Here is a 24056-nt window from a genome sequence, read left to right on the forward strand (position 1 = left end):
ATAAATTGCTTTATTTCTTTTAAAACGTACAAGTAAAATTACTGATTTAGAACTAAACTAAAAAAAGCACCCATAAAAGGTACTATTACAGTAACATGAGTACTTGTAATCTATTACTTTCACCTCTGCTGTAGACTGAAAACATTTTATAGTGAGCTCGGACAAGGCCAGACTGCAGCGTATCATCCACTCAGCAGAGAAGGTCATTGGCTGCAATCTGCCCTCCCTCCAGGACCTGCACGCCTCCAAGATTCTGAGGCGTGCTGGAAAGAATGTGGCCGACCCCTCCCACCCCGGTCATAAACGGTTTCAATCTCTCCCTTCTGGAAGGAGGTTTCGGTCCATCAGGACCAGAACCTCCAGACACAAAAACAGCTCCTTTCCCTCTGCCACCATCCACATGAACCCCCCCACCACCCGATCACCACCTCCATGATGACATTATCTGCTGCACTGTGTGTGTGTGTGTGTGTATGTGTATATATATATATATATATATATTTATCCTTTATTCTCTATCCTTTATGTATCCCTCATCCTTTGTATTTATCATTATTATTGTTGCTGGGATGTTTCTTTGTTTTCTTTGTTTTTTGTTTGTGCACCAACTACCAAGACAAATTCCTTGTACTGTCCTAAAAACTGTACTTGGCCATTAAAACATTTCTGATTCTGATTCTATTTTTGAGTATACTAGTAAAACAAAAACAGTTTTACTAGTGAAGGTGCACGAGTACACTTTACTCCTCAAGCAAAATTGTCTGCTATTAGACTATTTTGTGTTACTAGTAGTATTAGTAGACTTAAAAAAAAAATCAAAGTTTTACTAGCAAACTATAGTTGATATCACGTCCATACACATGACAGACTCCCAGTCTCTGAACATGCTTTAATAGGATGGAGGAAGCAGTGAGGTATAGGTCTATAATCTCCTCCTCCTCAGATGTTGTCTTTACCTCTACCTTCAGCTTAAATAAGGATAAATTAATTATGCAGTTCATTGAGAGGACAATCAGGGGATGCTGTAAACTAATGATGCACAGCAAATAAAATAGAAACACATGAAAGAAATTATGAATAAATGAAGGACAACCATGAAAAATGTAATTGAGTTTCTCTCATTTTACTCATTACCAAATCATAATGCTGTCCCATTCATAAAATATAAAGAAAAAAACCTATGGGCGGGGTTAAAGACTAAGTTCACAATCACAGGCGGTGGAAATTTTTAGTATTTTTCAAAGGGAACTTAAAGATTTTGGTAATGTTCAAAAATATAAACTTTTCATGGGAATTATTTATTGGAATTAACCAGAAATTGGGAGTGACTTAAATATCTAATGCTGATATTTTATATTATGCTAAGATATGTTTCCCTAACTTTATTTAGCGTATCTGTTAAGGACCAACTTTCAATTTGAAAAATGTACTATATTTATATTTACAGTATAAATGTTAGATTTTTTTAAATTGTATATTTATTTTTGATGGATGCTTATTTATGTTATATTTTCAGTTAATGCCCATTTAAAAAGTTCATACTTTTACCCAAATGAGATGATTTACAAGATGTTTGGTTCACAATATTTCATTTTGAAAAGAAAGAAAAAATATGTATTCAATATTATGTCAGACTGGCAGGTCATGATAACAGCCTTTAAGGAAAATTTAAATTACACATCAGCCTGTTTATGGTCCACACACTTCCTTTGTTGACCTGTGGGGGCAGAAACATACCTCTGCTGCAACTAGTCTACGAGATAAACAACAACAACAACAGCAACAAAAGGTAGAGAGAGTCAACATATGTGACCTTTTAATACTGAGTTCTCATCATTCAAATATCATCCCTAGCCCCGAGTAACAACATAACTACAGCTGGTTCAGAACTTGTACCCTCAGAAAACGTATTTACATTTTCTCTTGACAGGTTCAAAACAGATTTTTTTTCGCTGTCAAATGTAAATGTAGTACACAACATACAACTGTAAATAAGGGGGGGGGGTCTGTACTCAACAGAAACTTATTTCGAAGTGATTAATAAAACCACAAAACAAACACTGGCTCATCCAAATAATGAAGGGGTTACCAAATCCAAAACACAGCAAACAAAGTAACACACACAACACACCAAAAAATAAATTGTATAAAACAAATCAAGATGCTTAAAGGGGCAGTATTAGGAAAAAATCCATTTATAATGGTTTTGCTGCAGTGATAAACATTCCTTTGGCTTCATCCAAACGGGTGAGTTGGATTTATCTCGCGTTGTGATGTCACATCACGGAAACTATGTGTTCTCTGCATTTAACCCCCCCGTGAGGCGCAGTGAGCAGTCACAGTGTAGCACCCAAGGATCAGTTCCACTTTTAGTATCCGTTATACCGCTCGTATCGCCTTTGACATGATCTGACGTGTCCATGACCCAATATGACACTGCGGTTGTACAAAACAAATGATTATCACCTTAAATAGACAATTCATGTAGTTAGGAGAGAAGAGGAGGAGAAGAAAGTGACTTCGCAGCTTAACAGTGTTTGAAACAGATGACTGACGCCGCTACTGCTGCTGCCTCACAAACACTGAAACAGCGCTGAGACAGACTCACAATAGGCACTTAAATATCAGTGTTTTACTATAATGTGCAGTTTTGACTGAAAACAACAACAAGAGTGTGTGAATAGCAAAAGAAAATTGCTTCGGTGATAAAGCTGATCACCTTTGCAAGAGCGAGGCATGAAGTCTGCGTCTACACACACACCCACTCATGTATGTGCACGAAGGCAAAAAAAAAAACAGCCTGTTCATGAAATTGACTTTTCAGAGCGCTATAAACTCAGAGAAAACAGGCATGTTTGGGAAAATAAACCTTAAATACTATGTTGTTGGGGTTCTTAGAACAAATGGGGGTAAAAAAATAATGGTTAAGTAGTAAAAATCAAAAAGAAACACTAAAATAGAGAGAATAACACAACAGAAGTGGCAAAGCAATAACAGAAATAAATGAATTGGCTTCAATAGTGAACGTTCACTGCTACATTACATTAGCCTAGAAATAGTGAACTGCTCTCTCTCTGTTCCAGCACCACAAGACACTCAGGGTAGTCACTGAAACAGACTTCAACACAGGCCTAAAACAGGGGCCAACATTAATGTTTGTCATAATAAAACAGACATTCCAATAAAAGAAAAAGCTACTTACATTCCTGCCAAACCAAACCAAGCCAAAAGGATGTACAGGTGGTCTAGATTACCTAATCAAGACCCAGGGAGGGGCAGGGAGTGCCACATGCAGCAATGGTGCACTCAAGGACACTGGGAAATGTGCAACTCATCTCACTGCACTACTATAAAAACCAATATTTCCTATATCAATTGTAGTGTTGTACTCAAGACCAGGGGTTCTCAACCTGGGACCCACATTTTGCTGTGGTCATTAAATCGTGACCCACTTTTTTTTAATTCATCCAGTCAAATTTAGATTTTCAAAAATAGCTGTTGAAAAGACACATATACAATATTTTTAAAAATAAAAATCTGCATTTTTTTCCCCCTATACAACATGCATTTCACAGCATGCCTGTCAAAAGAAAAGTTTCTTTCAAAATAAAAGACAAGTCCAACATGACCAGCTGTCCGCGACCCACCCAGTACAGGTCCACAACCCACTTTTGGGTCCCGACCCACCAGCTGAGAAATACTGCTCAAGACCACAATCCAAGACCAAGACGTGCCGAGACCAGAAAGCATCGAAACCAAGACAAGTCCAACACTTTTGGAAGCCGAAAATTTGGCCCGCTAAATAAAAAATTGCAGGCTTCCTGTTGAATTTGGGTTGTAGGTCGAAATTAAATTTTTTATAGTCAGGTCCACTGCATATACCTACGGAATGCCATCAAGCTAGTTCAAACCACTGGAAAGTTACAAGCGCTAGGCTAAACTACACGTAAAATGTTTCCCTAAACTATATACTTTCTGCCAAATTTCATTGCACCCTCGGGAAGGACCTGAAAAATCTAAGTAAAGTCTCAGAAAAAGAATAACACAACAATTTTACTTTTCTTTTCAAAGCACAATATGCAAAAATCTAACATCTTGTCAAAGTTGTTTCACTAAATTCTTGGAAAACTGTATTCGATGTATGTATTTAAAAGCAATAAGGCCCAAATTATTTTAAAAATCTGAAAATAAGATGTTTATTTGTCAGGTGAATTAGGCCTAAAGTAAGTGTTCAGAGGTATTGATGAATAGAAAAAGATGGACCGATGTCTGCACTTGTGCAGGTGTCTGGCACATCTCATCAGTGAGCTAACGCTAAATGTTTGAAGTCAAATTACAACATGAACTGAAATGTGCATTTCCTGAAGAAAATGCAAGTGAGGATGCCCGTGCCGCACAGCATTAGCTTAACATTAGCATTAGCTTAACATTAGCATTAGCTTAACATTAGCATTATCTAGGAAATACATTAGCATAAGCATTAACATTAGTATTGGCTAGCATTAACATTAGTATTAGCTTTAACATTAGCATTAAAACTAACTTAGCATTACCCAAGCAATAGTATTAACCTAGCATTACCTAGCAATAGCTTAACATTAGCAATGAGGTTGGAAAAGGTTGAGATGGGTTGACCGTATTAGCTGAACATGTTAAGGTTGAATGGTTTTTAATTTGTTTGCAAAGATTTGAAGGTAAAAACTGCAGCAGCTTCACTCTAGCTTAACGAGCTGTCCGCTCTAAAAATGGGATCGGAGCTGAAAAGTCAATGCAGTTTCACAAAAAAAAAATTAATAACTCAAAAAGTTTAAAAGTTACAAATGATGAAAGTATAAGCACAAATCACGGGAACTTTCTGAACGTTTTCATAGCTTACTTGTCAAAATTGGACAAAGGAGGGGTTAATGCAGACGGAAGAAACAAATTGATAACAATAGGGAGGATGCCGAACTGTCACAGTTCTCAGTGCTTCTCCTTATTATCACATTCATAAAGTGGAAAAATAACCGGTCAGTGCTGGTCTCCACTGGTCTTGATGGAAAGTCCCGAGTTCGGTTCCGATACGAGACATGACCAAGACCTTCAAAATATGACTTCAAGAACACTAATCAGTTGTGTTTCTCTGTGTTAATCACTAATGTTGTAATCGTTCAATAAATATGGCCCACAGTCACTATAAAATACTACTAAATAAAGTACAATAAATTGTGTGGAGTAATTAAAATAAGCATTTACCATTTACGGTGTTATTAATGAAAAACCTTGCATAAGCAGTGAATGACAATAACCAACAGAGAGGATGGAGCGTGTTTGAACTAATCAATGTCTCAATAATACAGTTAGACTCAGTACATCAGGCAGGTGTCAGACATGTACGTGTGACATTTCTTTGGCTTTTGGATGAAATGGAGCGATGGAGGACTAAAAGTGGAGGCTTTGAAACCTGTGGAGAAGAGATGGGAGTGCAGGTGTTGGCTGATGCTACAGTTCACTGCATGGACACTATGTTTAAGTCACTCATCCACTCTGTTGCACAGAGTATTAAAGACACACTGTTGCACACACAGACATGTTTCAGGATGCAGACCATGGCTTACAGCCTTTGACAGGTTATCTCACAGAATGCTAAACAATTACAGTAGGTGGTGTGTATGGGCCACAGTGTTCGTAGAATTCGAATGTAGTGAAAATAAAGCAATATTCATTTTTGTTTGTGATTTGATCAAAATTCAGTGCAATTTTAGTTAGTTATAGCATCAATAATCATCGATTTGTACTGTATATATGTTATGCACAGAACGTATATGCTCCAAAACTGATCATATGAACCAGAGATGGGCAACTTTTATCAAAGCAGATGCCACAAAAACCTGCCATAATGTGATCTGAGAGCCACATTATCAACATTCATGTCAGAATTTACAATAATAACCTGATCTGAGCACTAATACAGGAAACAAAGGGTTTGTGTGTGTTTTTGTTTTATTGTAATTTATTTCTGATTTTGTAAGCGTTTGTTGGAATCAAAGTGTGTTTATTGTGTGGTTTTGTAAATTACAGTTATTTCTGATTTTGGAAGTATTTGTTGACATTTTGTTGCTGTTTTTTTTTTTTTTAAGTCAAAGTGTGTTTTTTGTGTTTTGTAATTTATTTATCGTATTTTAAGCAATTGTCAGTTTTATTAGTATTGTTTTGGGTCAAAGTGTGTTTATTGTGTGATTCTATAAATGTTTTCTGATTTTGTAAGCGTTTGTTGTCAGGTTTTTTGTTTTTTTGTTTTTTTTTTCTTGGAGTCAAATTGTGGTTTTTGTGTTGTTTTGTAATTTGTTTCTGATTTTGTAAGTGTTTGTTGTTATGTTATGTATTTTGGTTGCCGTTTTGCATGATTTATTGTCATTTTTGTGTATTACTGTTCGATTTTTTTGGACTTTGGTGGTTTTTGTGAGTTTTCTGGGCTGCACAAAATTAGGGCCGCATGTGGCCCACGTCTGATACAAACGTGTTGAAGTGTGTGTGTGTGTGTGTGTGTGTGGTATTGATGTTAGATCTAAACTACGTGCTCACTGTGCTATTGATCAAGTCTTAAGGCTAAAGTGTGGCATTATTAACCCCTTTAGCTACATCCAAAACACAGTAGGTTGCTTTAATTACTCTATCAGTCGGGGAGTCAAAGCCACTTCAGAAACCCACTTTAATCCCCACCTCCCCTCTTTTTTCACTGCAGGGCACATATTGTCTCCTAAATATTTTTCCTTGAGCTCTTCGCACACTATTGGATTAAAAATATGGAAGTTTTGCTGTAGGGGTGAGGAGGTGGAAACAGGCTTTGGCATTTGGGTATTTATGCTCAGGCTGTCTCTGGTAACTGCTGCTGCATCTGCTCCACAGCCCACAGAGGAGATGCAGGCGTGCATTACCACCGTGCACTCTTCCTTTGCCTCTCGGACACAGATTATGGGCCTTTGTGCACAAACAACCATTAATTTTAAGCTCCCGTTATTAATAACCCTGTCTTTGCCTGATACTTTCAGCCTTGAGGATCTGTTATTGTTATTAACTAGTTCTCTAGTCCTCTCACTAAAGCCTGATAAACTTTATATTTTAGGGAGTGGACTGTATGAGGTGTGCATTGATGATTTATAATTACAGGCCCCAACTTTAGGCACATTTTGGGCAAATTTAGCGTAACATATTCTGACACCACTGTAAACTTAATACAGAATAGTGGACGCACATCTACAAAATACATTTGCCTATTCGTAATATTCAAGGTCTCTTTTAGGTTGGGATGCAGTCTATGTAGAGTCATACATGAAACTATTCAGGCCAGTGGTTCTCGACATTTTCAGCACGCGACCCCCAAAAATAAAGGTTCCAGAGACCAGGGACCCCCACTCTATCTGAAGGTAGTTGAACACAGACATGAACATTGAAGAACAGTCATGTGGAGACAGGGTCATCTATAAGGGAGAATAAAGGGGAGAGATTTTTGGGGTCCATCCATAAAGTCAGCAAAATGATGGTCCATTGTTCTATGAATCTGTGATAATCTCATGTATTTATTTATCTGAATAATATTTACTGTTATCCAGGAAGTTTATTATTATTTGTGCCATAGTAAATAGTCATCTTAAAGATGTAAATACTGGTTTTAATCAGAAAAAAATGGGTTAAAAGTGACCAAAAATGGTGGAGAAGGTGGTGAAATGACTAAAAGCTGCAAATTAGAGTGGCCAAAAACAGACAGAAAAAGTGGTAAAAAGGGTTCAAAGTAACAATATTGGCTTAAAGGTGGCAGAAATAGAAGGAGGTTTGTTGGGGTAATGTAATTTAAAAAGTAAGAACAATTAGTTTAAACTGGGCATGACAAAATCGTGAATGCGAGTAAATGAGCAAATATAAGCATGGAATATAGGGAAAATAGGTTAAAAGTGACATACACAACATTAGGTGGGAAAGTGATGGAAAGGGTTTATAAGTGCCAAAAATGTCTTGAAAGTGAAAAAAAAGGTGCTGAAAAGCCTTTGAAATTTGATAAGGGAGTAATGTAGCAAAAATGCATTAAAAGGAGCAAAAATATGGCAAGAAAAAGTGATGAAAATAGATTAAAATATGGCAAGTTTGGTGCAGTTGCAGAAAAAGATGAAAAATAAGCAAAAATGTGCTCAAATTGTTAAATAAAGATTCCTAGTTTGTTGAAGACCTCTGGCAACCTCCCCCTAGTGTCTCGTGACCCAAAATGGGGTCCTGACTCCAAGGTTGAGAACTCTGATTTAGACCACAAAAAATGATTAATATATGTAGTGCGTTAAAGATTAAATGTAATGGGGTTATTTTCTTTAAAAGTCCTTGTAGAGCAGCCAGGACAGGATGAGACACGGTTGCTGCCATTATGCTCGGCGTAGTCGCACAGGTGTTGTGACAAAATCTGTGACCAGACTGAATGATGGCTCCGGTCACTCTGGGGGCTGTAATAGCCCTTTTTCACACTTGCGCATTTTAAACCGGAAGTGGTGTGCAACAACTTCCTGTGGCTATAGCTTTAGCGTTAGACAGTGACAAAAATGCGTATTCTCGGCGTGGTTGCTCTTGTTATGTTCCTGGTTGCTCTTGGGGGGCAAGAAAACAGCCGTACCTGTCTAACCACGCTTTTCCAACGGACCAAGACCAAAGGAGGCGGTGGATCTAAGCAGTTAGGAGGGATGAGGGTCTGGAATCTGTATTCTACACGACACCGGCACTTCACTCAGGAGAATTTTGTCAGCGGATCCAGTCACCATCAGACGCCTTAAAAGTGGAGCTGTTCCATCTCTTTCTATCTCATCGCACCACCGTAGAGCGAGTCTACCTTCGAGAGGACTCAGAAACGGCAGCTTGTCCTTCTCACAGCAAGCTAGCCATGCTAAAGCTATGGAGCCGCTACGGCACATCCACCCACAGGTAAATAAGACAAACACATCAGAATGTTTAAATATAATTTAAAGGTCTATAACATGCCTCTCTTTAAACATTCCGAATATTTTAGCAGACTAAATTAGGTTTCTTTATTACAATGTTTATACTTCATATGTTGTAGATAGCAGTTCGTTCACGAAGCTACTTCTTTTCTTATTTTGATAGCTGTGGATATATTCTGCATAGAAGTTATACCATTTATCAAGTTTATTTGTTCGGGTATTCGCCACTTCGATTGCCTCTGCATCAGCAAACAAAAAAGCTGGCAAGTTGAGCAATGCTGTTTTTGAAAAAATAAGAGCCATTTTCCCTTAGAGCCACAATAACAGGAAGTTACTCGGCACCAGGAGGCGCTACTTCCAGATGTCGTGAGAAAGGTCTATTCACATTAACTCGAGGACTGCAACCACGGTTTTGACTAAATCTGCGACCCAACAAAATGGTGGTTCTGGTCACTCTGCTAGCTAAAGTCCCAGCAAAGCCAAAACTAAAGCTCTAGTCACTGAAGTTTGGGAGTAAACGGAAACTTGTTCTACTGGAGCCATCATTTAGTCAGGACACAGATTTCATCACAACACCTGCATGACTACATTGACCGTGTCTCATGGACAGGCAGGTTGAATCATCTCCTGGCAGCTCTACAGTGACTTTTAAAAAAAATAATCACACTAAACAATCCATCAATTTACCAACACGCTTGCTTCTTTTTTTAAGGTCACAGAAACGACACAAACCATTTAGTAATATTATGTATGATTTTTGATAGAGCTTCAAATTCACTAAAGATTAAAGTAAAATTGGGGCCTTCGCCTTTATTATGGTCATAAATGTTTTTACACATATGAAATTTGTCCTCTGCATTTGACCCATCTCTAAGGAGCATGGAACAGTTGGGGGGTAAGGGACTTGCTCAACATCCCAACTGTATTAAATGTGGATGAGCATGAACAAAGAAATAGTTTTTAATGGTACTGTAGTTTGTTCTTTCGAAGCTTGTGAATTTTAGATCTCAAACAGAATGAACACTTGAAGATGAAGACGTACTTGTGTCTATAATTACTAATCGGCCTGAACAACTACTACTTCAATCATTGCTGATGTGGAGTACTCCTAATTTAATGTAGCCTAAGGAAACACAGTAGTTTGTTAGAGCTTGAAATATTTAGTCAGAAATATGGAAGCTCAAATGTCCTTGGTGTCGTGTTGTGAAGTCCTAACATTGTATGTGCTATAGAGTGAAGCTGTTATTAATGAAGTAACTTTGTTACCATTACTGTACGATGTGTTACTGCATTATCCTTTTGTAGATTTGTAAACTAATTCCTTTTTTTAGGGCTGTCTTCACTCTTGTTTAGAGTCATATACAGAGACACATTGTGGGAGTTTTTACAAAATACATTACTGATTGAAATCTGTGTAGGCCTCAGATAATTTGCTTAAAAAATGCAAAAGATTGAAATTGGTGCTCAAAAGTTTGTTTTGATCTCCACAGTAAACACGGTTTATTGACAATGTCGGAAACATTTTGTGCATTGCATTGAGGGATCATTCTTACTGTGATTTCTTGTGTTTTGCCCCCAAAAACTCTGCTAAAGTGAGTTCCCAACACTTTCTTCTTTGTGTGCTCATAGACTGAAAGTTGTTTCAAAACAAAGGTAATATTTATTTTAGGGCTTACGCAGAAAGATCAGAATCTGGCTGAAATCATCTGTATATGCTCCCTCTTGGTGATGTCATCAGGAGGAACAGAGTGAACTTCCACACTTATGCTGACGATACACAGCTGTATATCTCTGTCTCCTGATGACACCAGTCCAATGGATGCTCTTTTTTAATTGTATTTTAAATATTAAATGCCGGATGGCAGGAAACTTTCTCCAGCTCAATCAGGACAAAACTGAAGTTTTAGTTCTTGGTCCTGAAGCCAAGAGAGATAAACTTTAACCTAAACTTCTAGCAGTATCTTTGATTCCCTCTGAACAAGTTATAACCCTGGGCATCATTTTAGACTGAGCTCACTTTTATCCCTCACATTAAAAATATAACAAAATTAGGTTTTTATTATTGAAGAACATATCCAGAGTCCGCCCAATTCTCTCTCAGGCCAACACTGAGACGCTAATGCAGGCTTTTATCACTAGTCGTACTGACTGCTTTCTGGTCTATCCAAAAAGAGTATGTCAAGTTTAGAATTATTAAAGAATTCATCAGCAAGTGTCTTGACAAAGACCAGGAGTCGGGAACACATTATACCCATTTTAAAGTCGCTGCATTGGCTCCCGGTGTTTCAGGATCAATTTGAAAGTTCTCTTACTGGTTTTTAAATGTCTTAATGGTCTTGGGCCTTTTTATCTTTCAGAACTGCTTTTACCAAATGAACCTTCTCTGGCCCTGAGGTTTTACGGCCCTGTCTGTGGAACAGTCTGCCGGAAAACTTCATGGCTGCAGAGAACGTTCATGTTTTTAAGATCAGGCTCAAGACCCACCTTTTCAAATTAGCGTTTAACTTATTATTTATTCATTTGAGGATTGTTATCTTTCATGTTCATTGTTCTTTTATGTTGTTTTTATAGTTTTAGGTTGATCTTTTAGGATTACTATCCCAGTGTTTCCTCTGCACTAGGGGCTGTGTGTGGCCTTTAGTGTTGGTGAATCTTCTGCTATTTTGCTGAACAAGAACTTACAGTAAGAATTACGTAAAAACACTTCTCCACATCCCACAATGCAATTGTGATAGAAGGTAATGAGTTCAAGAATAAGCAGTACCACCTGGGGGATTGCTTACGAAGAGTAAAACCCTGTTTTAAAACCCAAAACGGTCAAACAGACTTGTTGTGCACCCAGGAAGCATGCAGGAGATGTATATGGCTGAATAGAAACACTTTATTATATTACAAATTGGATAAAAGATGCAGGCCTCAAGAGTTATGAAGCTTTGTGGTTGGCATTACAACATAAAAAAAGAAAAATTATGAACCAAAGCTGGTATTGTAACAAAGAAAAGGTTAAAACTAATGTTTTAATGAAACAAAAAACAATATACAAGACAAACACAAGACCAATGAGGGAACAAAAGCAGTTCCCATCCTGGAGTGATGTGCAGCTATTCGGACTCGAGGGGAGATCGAGCACTTTTAAAAACCGATGGGAGCAGCTCTGCAGCAGTGGAAGCAAGGGCAGTCCCTTTGCATACACACAGGTGACCCCTGGTGTACGAAAACACGATTACCTGGGTGTCTAGCAGGCAGAATTTGAACTCTACCTGAGAATAATGCACATATTCAGACTCGGGGGGACCATGGCTTTCCGCTGATCTGAGCACTTTTGAAAACTGATGGGAGAAGCAGTCTCAAAGTGAGAAACCTCTGCTTCCACACTCCTTCTCCAAAGCTCTTAACTTGTGATTGTTATGTAGCTTTTTCTGTATTTACCTTTATTATAGTTAGTTTCTTTTTTCATTTGTGTAATTGTTTTAACAATGTTAAGTGTCTTTGAGTTTTTTGAAACACACTTATAAATAAAGTGTATTATTGATGGGTCAAGCGAGGTACACCATTCACTAACCAGGTCCATGATTATTTTTCATTAAGATATTATTTTAATTCAATATACAAATTTGAAGTACACAAGATGGACACTAAACAGACCAATAAGTCAAACAGTTTGAAAAGCCAGAAAAAAACCTTAATTTCTGTGCAGCATTAGCAGCTACTCTCCATTTCTGCCTTGGAGACCGATACCACGTTTAAAGGGGACATATCATGGTTTTAAATCCTTCCTTTTTACATATAAATCATACAGTTGTGGTCTATATAAAGCGGAACTGCAATGCTTGGGTCTGAATTCCTCATTATTATAGCTCCACAGGCCCCTTTTCTACCCCTTTTCTGATGTGCTTCTGAGATCAACTCGTTTTGGTGCGGTCTCTTTAAATGCAAATGAGACACTCCATACCCCGCCCCCTCTTCAGGTGACACTCGGTTCAACTTCACCCTGCTCGGCCATTTTAGTAGTTTGATAGAAGAGATACGGTTATGTAGCGGCGCATAAACTTTTTATTCAGAGGTTATTTACAAAATGTCAAAAACGGAAGACTTGTCCATCCAGCTTTATATGTTTGAGCCAGAGTCGGACCCGGCGGAGCGAGATGAAAATGAAGATGATGAACCTGCAGAACCCTAACAAGTGAGCTAACACAAGCACCGAGCTAACGCTAGCGCCAAGCTAACGTCACGAAATGCATTTTAATGGTCTTTTCAAAGACAAAAACGGCAAAATGAAATGACTAATGAAAACTTTAGACTTAAATTAAACCACGTAGGCCATATCATCAAGGATCTAAAACGAGCACACAGCGCTAACATATGAAGACGGTGCAACTGCTAATGCTAACAAAACAATGACAGGGACGTCTTATCATCGTCTCCAAAGATAGAAGGAATTGAACCCTCAATCAGACAAAGTCTTACGGCAAATCCTTCTTTATACTGGTGGAGGTTGCAGAAGCAGTCATCCTTGAAGTGCTTTGCGCACACAAAAATGACCTTACCTACAGATGTGGGTACATTTCCATGAAAAATAAAACTCAACCAGGCACTTTGAAAAGGTTCTGATTCTGGGAGACAGTGTAATGAAGCGTGTGGGTTACTACATCCAACAACCAAACATTTTGACTTATCCTCTCGTAACTTCGGCATCCTTGAGCTTGGACTACAAAATAAAAGCGAGAAATAAAAATGGCGGATTGCTCGAAGTGTTGGACCTGGAGTTGATGTGCTAATTTGGCAGTTCCGCTGCAAATACTGTGATGTAATAGTTCAAAAAACGTAATAGAGAATAGAAAAATCGAAACAAATTGAAAAATATGAGCAAAACAGAATATAAAGATATCAAAGGAGCACCTGAAGAGACTAATTTGATTTTTTCTGTACTTCTATGCACTCTCAATATACAACAAAATGCATTTAAGGGCTAAAAAAATGGATTTAGCATGATATGTCCCCTTTAAGCAAAAAATCTTTCAAGGAACCAATGCTCCAACGGGAAAAATAATCTAAATCTCTGTCTGACTCGCTGTCAACCAAGGCGAGTTTATCCCTCTTGACCTTTGACCTTGCGCGCGAGAACTGAGCGAGATTTCAGAGAGTGTGAAAAGGCTTATAGGAGGGCTCCAGGTGGAAGCCAAAAAACTTACGCAGAGCCACAGTCCAAAAAGCAAAAAGAGAAAGCAAACGTAGCCTTAGTTAACACATAAAAGAACCCAAGCAGAGGGCGGTACAATGAACAGCTTACCCTGTCTGAGAGGGCAACTGGCTCAAACCCACCCAAATGGAATTGGAGTTCATAGTTCCTTCAGCAACCATATGCTGCCCCGTTATCACCACAAGTGCGTGCTAAAGATAGAGACATGGCCAAACTGTCTGAGCACACTATATGTACAGCACTATAGATAGGGTGTTTACCTGGCTCCAACCCTCCTCCCTCCCAGCGGTTGGCAGTAGGAGGCGCGCCATAAGGGCAGCGCCACACTGTGGCTGACCTGCGAACTACCCATCCTAAAGACCCGAAGTCCCCTGTGCTAACGTGCTGTTGTATTGAACTGAATGTTGTGTTTGTTGGTTTCTGTCGCAATGTTGCTGAAGAGTTTTTTTCATGATCCCAAACTCTGCCCCTCTCTACAAGGGCCTAGTTTGGTTTTTGCCTTTTTTATCTCTTCTTCCTCCCCATCATTGTTATCCCATTTCTCATTTAAATAAGGGGCGCCGCCCTTGTGGCGAACCACAGTTCTCCCTCTCCTGTGCTCCCATGTAATGATTGTCTTTTCATGTTTTCTTGGACGGGATGAAACTGAAATGTAATTTTGTTGCTCTGTAACATGTGCAATGACCAATAAACTCAACTCTCAACTCTCTACCTGTCAAAAGTAGCATTGTGTATTGCGATATCCAGCATGTCAACCATCAGACGGTCTCCAAGAAGGGGGGAGAGGGAGTAAAAAACCAGGTTTCACAGGTTTTTTTATACACTAATGCCACCTGCAATCAGCAGAGTGCCAGCGGCTGTGGAGGGAGTGGCAGATAATCCTGCCACACAATGCTCAAAACTTTTCCAACAATGGCAATAAACCGTGTGTTTACTGCGGAGATCAAAACAAGTGTTTGAACAGAAATTTCCACCTTTTTTTTTTTTTTTTTAGCAAATCTTGGTCTATTGATCTATGAGGCCTATACTATGTCTACTAGTAATAAAAAGGAAAACCTGTTTCCAGCAGCTTTAAACTTGCATCTCTCATAGTTGGATTTAATGGAAGCCCTAAAACACATATCCACTGTGTTTTAAGTAATTAAAAAACAAGGAAATTATCTGCTCTGTGAAATGTCTTGCCAGAAGTGTCTCTTCAAGAAAAATAAGGATGTGAGCATTGACGAAAGTAGTTCAGCGGGGACGCCTTATATTGTCTTATTTATTGCCCATGATAAAGCAGTGTTAGAGTTCCTGCTTCCTGCTCTTGTCTGCATGCCAAGACCCTTTTGTTGGGCTGAATGCAGAGCCTATTCATCTCTGAGCGCGCAGCAGAACACGGATAGAACACAGTTTTGATGGATGTCATTGAAGCACATGCTGCTTCTGTAAGCAGGTCCCACCCCCACCCCCCCTTTACCTTCTCCTCGTTGGTCTGCTGACCTCCTCGTGCACCCACTCCACCTCTAACGCTGATGTGTTTCATACAAACTCAGAGGACTTAACAATAACAGGCTGGCTGTTTAATACCAAACCCGGGTTAACCTCTTGGCCCCACTTGGCCCCTGCCTTCTGTGGCCAAAGAAAACTGGAGTTGAACTTTTTCAGCAGAGCTATTTTGCTCAGCTAATGATGTGGAATAATATTGCCATTACTAACTTTGTGAAGCGTCAGCAAACTAATTTTTGCTTGGCTGTGTTGATTGTCACATACAAACAAAGAAATTACAGCTGCCCCAGTTCCTCACATATACTCTGAACTGTGTTGTATTGTATTCTTACTGTGTTTTCCTGCATAAATATGATTGTAGTGCAGTAAGGTAGCAGATGTTGCAGGCATCAAACAATGCTGAATGGGGTTCGGAGCTGTCATTACATGGGAACTAGGTCACCATTCAAGCCTACTCCCTTGCATTGACTGTTACGAGTGAGTATTGATTTTCTGACTAAAGCAATGACTTCATTAATATCACCATTAGTCTGCCATCTGACACAAATGGGTAGCTCTGCTGCTGGGCCAGATAATAACTCAAGTGGATAGGAATCAGACATTGTATGAATTAAACATCAGCCGTATATCAAGGAAAATGTGTGTAAAAGTGTAGGAAAAAAAACATGTCAAGCTAGGAAAAATAGAAAATATCAGGACCAACATCGCCTGGAGTGTCGATTGTAAAGGTGCTCATGCTAAAATAAACAGCAACATTTAGCAACAAACCATGTTTAAAAATTGTATGTGGTTTACTTTTGACCAGATTTACAGCAATATTTGTGAAATGTGTGATTTTTTTTCTCATAAAAATATAATGTGAAATGTAAATGTGAAATCTAAATCTAAATGTGAAATCTAAGTGTTGAATGTGAAATCTAAATCTAAATGTTAAATGTAAAGTCTAAATCCAGATGTTAAATCTAAATATCATGGGTGAAACTAACTATTTATTTATTCTAATATGCAAATTTACCAGAAGTGCCAAAATAAAAGCTCATTGACATGAGCAAGCACAATTTCACCAGTGTTATTTACATTTAACATTAAACATTTAGATTTGACATTTAGATTTAGATTTCAAATTTAGTTTTAACATTGACATTATATTTTTACGAGAAAAAAATCACAATCATTGCTGCAAATCTGGTCAAAAGTAACATTAAAAAAATTCACATACATTTTTTAAACGTGTTTGTTAGCAATGTTGCAAAAGGTTTATTTTAGCATGTGCACTTTACAATCGACACCCCATAGCCTCCAGTTTAGAGCAAACCTACATAAACAGACACTACCAGCAAATTCTTTCGTTCAATTTAAAGTCAATCTGTGAAAGAGGACAGAAAAATCAACCGATTGCTTTTCAGCAGGTTTTCAAAACAAAAACAACAATGACGAAAGGATTATTTTCCCTTTTAATCCGGGGACACCAGCTTAGCTAAAACAAAAGCAAGACCATGGGAACGCATGGAGGGAAGGAAAGCCCTGCTTTCCAAACTGAACCCATGGCTCTACAGTAAAACACAAAAGAAGAACAATGAGTGTTCAGCTAGACGAACGCAGGAGAGAAGGCGTCACAGGATTTGAGATCTATATTAAAACTGCAAATAGCTTTTAAAGATTAGTAATGGGAAGAAAGAGGAGGCAGCGCAGGGATGTACGGAAAGTGGATCACCCCCTCCCGACTGTGACTATTTTAATAGCAGTACAACTGTCAAGCATCGACTTGATTGTGAGGAGGAAATATACGCTAACAAGTGTTAGAATAGAATGAAGTTACTCTAGTTATTCAAACCTGAGAAGCATTAGAGAGACAGAGTCAGAGGTTTTGCTTTGCTTGAATCAATCAATCGTTTATTTACATATTTTAAATGAACAATGAATCAACACAAATATTAAGTCAATAGGAAAATAGCTCATCAAACACAGCTGTGGGCCTCACGGTCGGCTGACTCAAGCCCTGAATGTAGTTTTTCTCATTTCTCATTTTATCCAGTCGTTATCTAGTGTACCTCCTCACTTTGGCATGCCGCATGGTTTCAGCCATGTGTCTTCTTTTGTTATGTTACGTAAGATATTTCTGATTGTCAGAGTCAAAACATTAGCTGTCACACGTCAAGAGATAAAGACATACATGCCAAGGATGTGGAGAAAAATCAATATGAATCGGTATCGAGATACAAACATGCGCGATGCGAGTGTATTGTTTCATTCACTGTGCATCGGTACAATTTACAGGTGAAATCGAGATGCATCGGTCACTGCGTATCCATGGTTGCATCGATTTTTTTATCCATCCATCCATTTTCTGACCCACTTGTTCCTGTTTTCAGGGTCCGGGAGCAGTTTTTTTGTGTTGAATTTTATTCTATCCCATGTTGAATGCACCATCACTGCATCGCGTTTTGTTTTGAACACGGACTGAAGCCGGAAAGCCCTTTTCTAACAAAGTTACAACAACACAGAGGTCTGCGAGAGGAGGAGCAGTTATAGATTAGATTTATAATGCACATAAAAACAAAAATATCAGGCGTAGAAAGATGGTAAACTTGTAAAGAATGCCGTGCTGCTAAACCTTACACAAACAGGGGGCTCACTCGTACCAATACGGCGCCACTGCTTTATTTACAACAGCTGTGACGAGTGACAAATAATAGTTTGCATCCATACGTGGAGTTTGCGGGGGGCAGGGGAGGCATTGCCCCCCCTTGTGATCAAATGTTTTCATTTAAGTTTTCCCAAAATTCATTCAAAAAAATAAAATTCTGTACATAATGTACACATATGTTAAGTGCCAAAAACAGTGACGAGGAAATGATAAAAATGGCGATGTAAAAGTCAGAGGTTTACAAAATGAAACCAAGTAAAAAAGTTTCAACCCACCTGTTTCCCGTAGCAGCTCAAAGCCTTGTTTGTTTACAGTATGGCAAACACTGCGGGTGATCTGTTGACCCATAAGTCTGTTGTTGGTAGTGATGCACTGAGAAAACAAGTGGTTGGAACGGAGAACGAGCAAACCCTGCGCTCAGTGCGCTTGTCTGGATATAAAACGGTGGATTGAGCGGTTGTTGTGATTATTTACTCGCCCGCTTTCCCGCGACAAAATTGACATCCATCGGCCGCGGGAGCGCATAGACAATCAGAGAAGGTGGAGTTACGTTGTTAGAGGCTTTTAATGCCATAATCTACGTTGTTGGACTTTTAAATGCTTTTAATCCATAAGGATCATTTTATTCTATCCTACCTGTTGTTTAACTTAGTGATTTACAACTGACAGCAAGTCTGTCCCTCCATGTTAAAGTGTATCTCCCATATTAAAGCACATGTATTGAGTGTTGTAAGATATATCATGTAGAACATAATAAATTATAACACTGCTTAATTTGAGCAACTGTACTCTCTCATTCTTTAAGTTACAGTGGGTGCTGAACATTTCAAGCTGCATTTTGGATTTATTTTGGCAGGTCCATAACACAGCTTTCAAAACTTATGTTACAGAAATGAAAAATAATAATAAAAACAGGTGGATTGGTACATTTGTTTTCATTCCTTATTTTTTGCTGCCTTCCCTGGCAAGAATCTTAAACTCCACCTATGTTTGCGTCTTTCTTTGCACAAGCAGTTGTCAAAGACCTAATTATTACCTCCGCCAAGCGCAGAGCAGAAGGTTATGTTTTACTCTGCGTTTGTCTGTCTGTCAGTCTGTCTGTTTGTTAGCAAGATAATGTAATGTTCTGCATTACCAAAAATGAGAAAATACCAGTCGTGGAAATCCCAGTATGGGTGTATGTGCCTGCTCCTTTAAACACGGTGGTTTATGTGTAATGCGCGGTGGCTATTGGGTAATGTAGTAGTAGATGGGAAGTGTGTGCTGTACTCTTTAAAATCACAATATGGGTGGAAATCAGCAACTTGGCTGAGGTCTGTGCTCTCGTGCTCCAGTTATTTGTATTATACATATTAGAAAGGTTAATGCTTTCTGCTCCTCATTAATGTATTATTCTAAAGCCTGCTGAAGGTATATTAGTATCTGTGGCAGACAGGAATATGGACATTGTACTATTGAAAGTGTCACTTTAAGTCACTCACTGAGATTGATGTTGTGTTAGTGTTTATTGTTTAAGTTGTGACAGTGTGATAAACAGGTTCCAAATGTGAGGAAACCCATTACTGCTCCTGATGTTGAATCTGGTTCTAAATCCCAACCCTACTGGTGAAAAGGCCTGTTTTTTTTGTTTTGTCTTTTAAAGTGGCCAAAAAGAAGTTGCATAAAGTTGCATAGTACTAGTAGAGATTATAAGCAAAATGTGCACTTTTTTGTTAACTTTGATACTTATAAGGAATACAATAAATCCTCTGTCTCTAGTACCACTGAATTGCAGCTACTTATTTACTATTAAGATTGGTCTTCTAGTAAAGATAAAAGTGTTTTCTCTAATCTGAACCTGACACAATGAATTAATGAGCCCACAAGAGTCACTCCTACCTCTCAGTCTCTACTCGATTGGATTTTGGTCTCACAGCCAGATAGAATTTTAAAGGCTGGTGTTCTGTCGGAATGCTTTAGTGACCACTCTATAGTGGATTGTGTGTGGAAGATTAAAATACCTATAGCGCCACCAAAATGTGTTAATGTACGACAGTATAGGAAAATGGCCAAGACATGTTTATTCATGATTTAGTTTCTATTACTGCGATGGACTGGCGCCCTGTCCAGGGTGTACCCCCGCCCAGCGCCCAATGAGAGCTGGAGATTGGCACCGGCAGACCCCCGCGACCCTGTGAGACAGGAGCAAGTGGGTTTGAAAATGGATGGATATTGATGTGTGTGTCCCTGTGGAGGAAGAGGAGAAAGAGGATGTTCAGCCGCTGCGAGGATGAAGGTCCACCCTCACGTCATGAAACAGTGTTTGTCTGACTCAAAATCACAATAACCACTTAAATAGCCATGTGTTTTAATGTAATGTGCAGTTTTTGGCTGAAAACAATAACAGGGGTGTGTGTGTATAGCAAAAGAAAATTGCTGGTGATCAGCTGTTGTGTGGAGTCAGCGTCTATAAGTAAGCCGTCAATCAGCCAGTTTTTAGAATTGCTCAGAAAGCGACTTTTCAGAGGCTAAAACTCCAGAAAACAGGCGAATTTGAGAAAATAAACCTTAAATACTATGTTGTTGGGCTTCTTAGAACAAATGGAGATGGGTGAAAAAAAGGCATAATATTATATTTTTTTGTGTATTTTGTATTTTGATTTAAGACATGGGTCAAAATTGACCCGTTATCATAGGAACTACTAACAGAAAGCTAACACAAGAGAAAGGTTAAGTTTTATAGAAAAATGTATTTTATACTCAGTAATTGTGATTCATTGTAATTGAACTTTAGCAATTGAGAATGTAATTGTAATTGACTTTCAGGGGCTAAAAAATTATTAGAATTTAAGTGTAATTGGGAAAAATGCCGGTCACTGTAATCAAAACTGAATTGTAATTGAACATGGGTAATTGAAAACGTAATTGTAACTGAAAAATGTAAATGATCCCAACCCTGTTTATAGTATGTGAAGAAAAAAAACCCATAAATAATAATTCTCATGCCTTAACAGAATTCTTTGAGGCATGTACGACTCCTTTGTTGACTGAAGGAACACTAATCAGGATTATGATTTACAACCGCGTTCAAAATAGCTGGAATTAGGAGCTCTGAAGTGTCGCTGGGATACTGTTGTTCAACGATTGGACTCCATCTCTCAGTGTTGGCATGGTAATTATTAATGTGATCCAGGCTTTTAGGAAGCATTTCTTAACATGCAGTCCTAACCTGATTATACGATTCCTGTGCAATCCTAATTGTTTCCTGAGCAGAATGAAAATTTGAAATTATCACAAATCAGTGTTTGCAGCGACAATTCTGTTGCAAGCGAACTTAATAAATAATCAACATGGTCATCCGGGTCTGTATGTGGTGGTACTTACCCACGTTGTCAGAGACGCGTCTCACTCTGCAGCGTGAGGATTAGACGGGAGTAATCCATTCCCAAATTCCACAGGATGTAATTTGGAGATATGTGCTGGAACTGAAACTGTGACGGCTTACTCTCACAAACACCATCATCCTCCAAATCAGAGACATCGGACTGAAATTAAAAGCTCAAACGACCTTCAACTCACTTCCTATAATGCAAGCACTCCTCCCAGCTGCAGGTGATGGGCCTGTACTGTACTGTACTGTACTGTACTGATACATCCTACTATATTCTTACCCACAAATCTGCAAAAAAAAAGAAAAAAAAATACAATTACAAGAGAAAGTAATTATAACTTGTGAGGAATAGAGATCCATCCATCCTCTTCTGCTTATCCGTTGCCAGGTCCTGGGGGCAGCATCCCGAGCAGGGAGGCCCAGACTTCCCTTTCTTCGGCTACTTCTTCCAGCTCCTCCGGGGGGATTTCGAGGCGTTGCCAGGCCAGCCGAGAGACATAGTCCTTCCAGCGTGTCCCGGGTCTTCCTCGAGGTCTCCTTCTGGAGGGACGTGCCCTGAACATCTCACTAGGGCCTAACCCGGAGAAGGCACTCCACCTTTCTCCGTTTGAGAACCATAGACTCGGATTTGGAGGTGCTGATTTTCATCCCGGCCGCTTCATACTCTGCTGCAAACTGATCCAGTGAGAGTTGAAGGTCACGGCTTGATGGAGCCAACAGGACCACATCATCTGCAAAGAGCAGTGATACAATCCTGAGGCCCCCAAACTGGACCCCCTCATCACCCTGGCTGCGCCTAGAAATTCTGTCCATAAAAGATGTGACAAAGGGCAGCCCTGGTGGAGTCCAACCCTCCCTGGAAACTAGTTAAACTTACTGCCAGCAATGCGTACCAAGCTCTGACTCCTGTCGTACAAGCAATGGACGGCCCTTATCAGGGGATCCGGTACCCCGTACTCCCGCAGGACCCACTACAGGAGTCCCTGAGGGACATGGTCAAATGCCTTCTCCAAGTTCACAAAACACATGTGGATTGGTTGAGCAAACTCCCATGGAGACTGAGGAGTGTGATCCCTCTATAGTTGGAACACACCCTCCAATCCCCCTTCTTAAAAAAGGGAACACCACCCTGGTCTGCCAATCCAGAGTGCGCAATGCTGCAGGGTCGTGTCAACCATGAGAGCCCCACAACATCCAGGGCCTTGAGGAACTCCGAGTAGATCTCATCCACCCCCGAGGCCCTGCCACAGAGGAGCTTTTCAACCACTTTGGCGACCTCAGCCCCAGACATAGGAGAGTCCACTCCTGGGTCTTCAGGCTTTGCTTCCTCATCGGAAGGCGTGTCGGTGGGATGGATAAAGTCTTTGAAGTATTCCTTCCATCAATCCACATCTCGAGGTCAGCAGTGCACCATCCACACCATACACGGTGTTGACAGTGCACCGTTTCCTCCTCCTGAGATGCTGGATGGTGGTCCAGAACCTCTTTGAAGCCATCCGGAAGTCGTTCTCCGATCCGAACACTCTTGGAAGCACTATCAATGCTGGAGCCGCTTTCACACTGCTCTCTCTCATAAACACAGTACACGGAGGCGCGATCTTCACGTGCGTGGGCGTGGTTCCAGCGCCTCTAACTATCACGCCCCCAGTATCTCAGAGCAGAGAGAAGTGCTTGTTTTCCATGATTTTGAGACCTAATTTTATAAACTGAAGCAGTTTTTTTAATCTTTCAAATTTGGTTCAGTGGTCAATGACACATGTTTCTGTGGTGTGACAAACTCATAACACAAATTTATTTTGGCTTTACACGGACTTTAAGCCCCCGAAAACATAGCTCCCAGGATCATTCGGGTACTCAAACCCTTCCACCACGTTAAGGTCGCAGTTCATAGAGGAGAATAGAGATAATCGGGAAAAAAACAAAAAACAAATTGAGGACAGTGAAAAAGGTGCATTTCAGATCAGGGGGTCAGACTATGGAACAATCTAATGACAACATTAAATTATTAAGATCACTTAATATGGAAAAAAAAAAAAAAGTGAAATGTATATGTTGAAGATACAGTATATGAGACAGAAGTGTAACTGTGTTGTTGTTTCAAATGAGATGTGACACTTGGGGGCAGATGTTCTTCTTTCTGCACCTTTTCATTCATCTTTTCATCTTTTTCAATGTGGAGGAGAAATAAATTTGTTTTACTGTATTGAATGAAATAAACAAACTTTTATTACTTGATTGAAATTGTACTCAAGTACAAGTAAGTCATACATAAAATACTCAAGTACAAGTAGAAAGTAGCTCAATTAAATAGTACTCAAAGTAAAAGTTACTAGTTACTTTCACCCCCATGTTTATTTTTGGTAATAAATCTTGGTACGGTTCCCTTGTATACAG

The sequence above is a fragment of the Gouania willdenowi genome, chromosome 9 (genome assembly GCF_900634775.1).
Source record: "Gouania willdenowi chromosome 9, fGouWil2.1, whole genome shotgun sequence".
Taxonomy (NCBI): Eukaryota; Metazoa; Chordata; class Actinopteri; order Blenniiformes; family Gobiesocidae; genus Gouania; species Gouania willdenowi.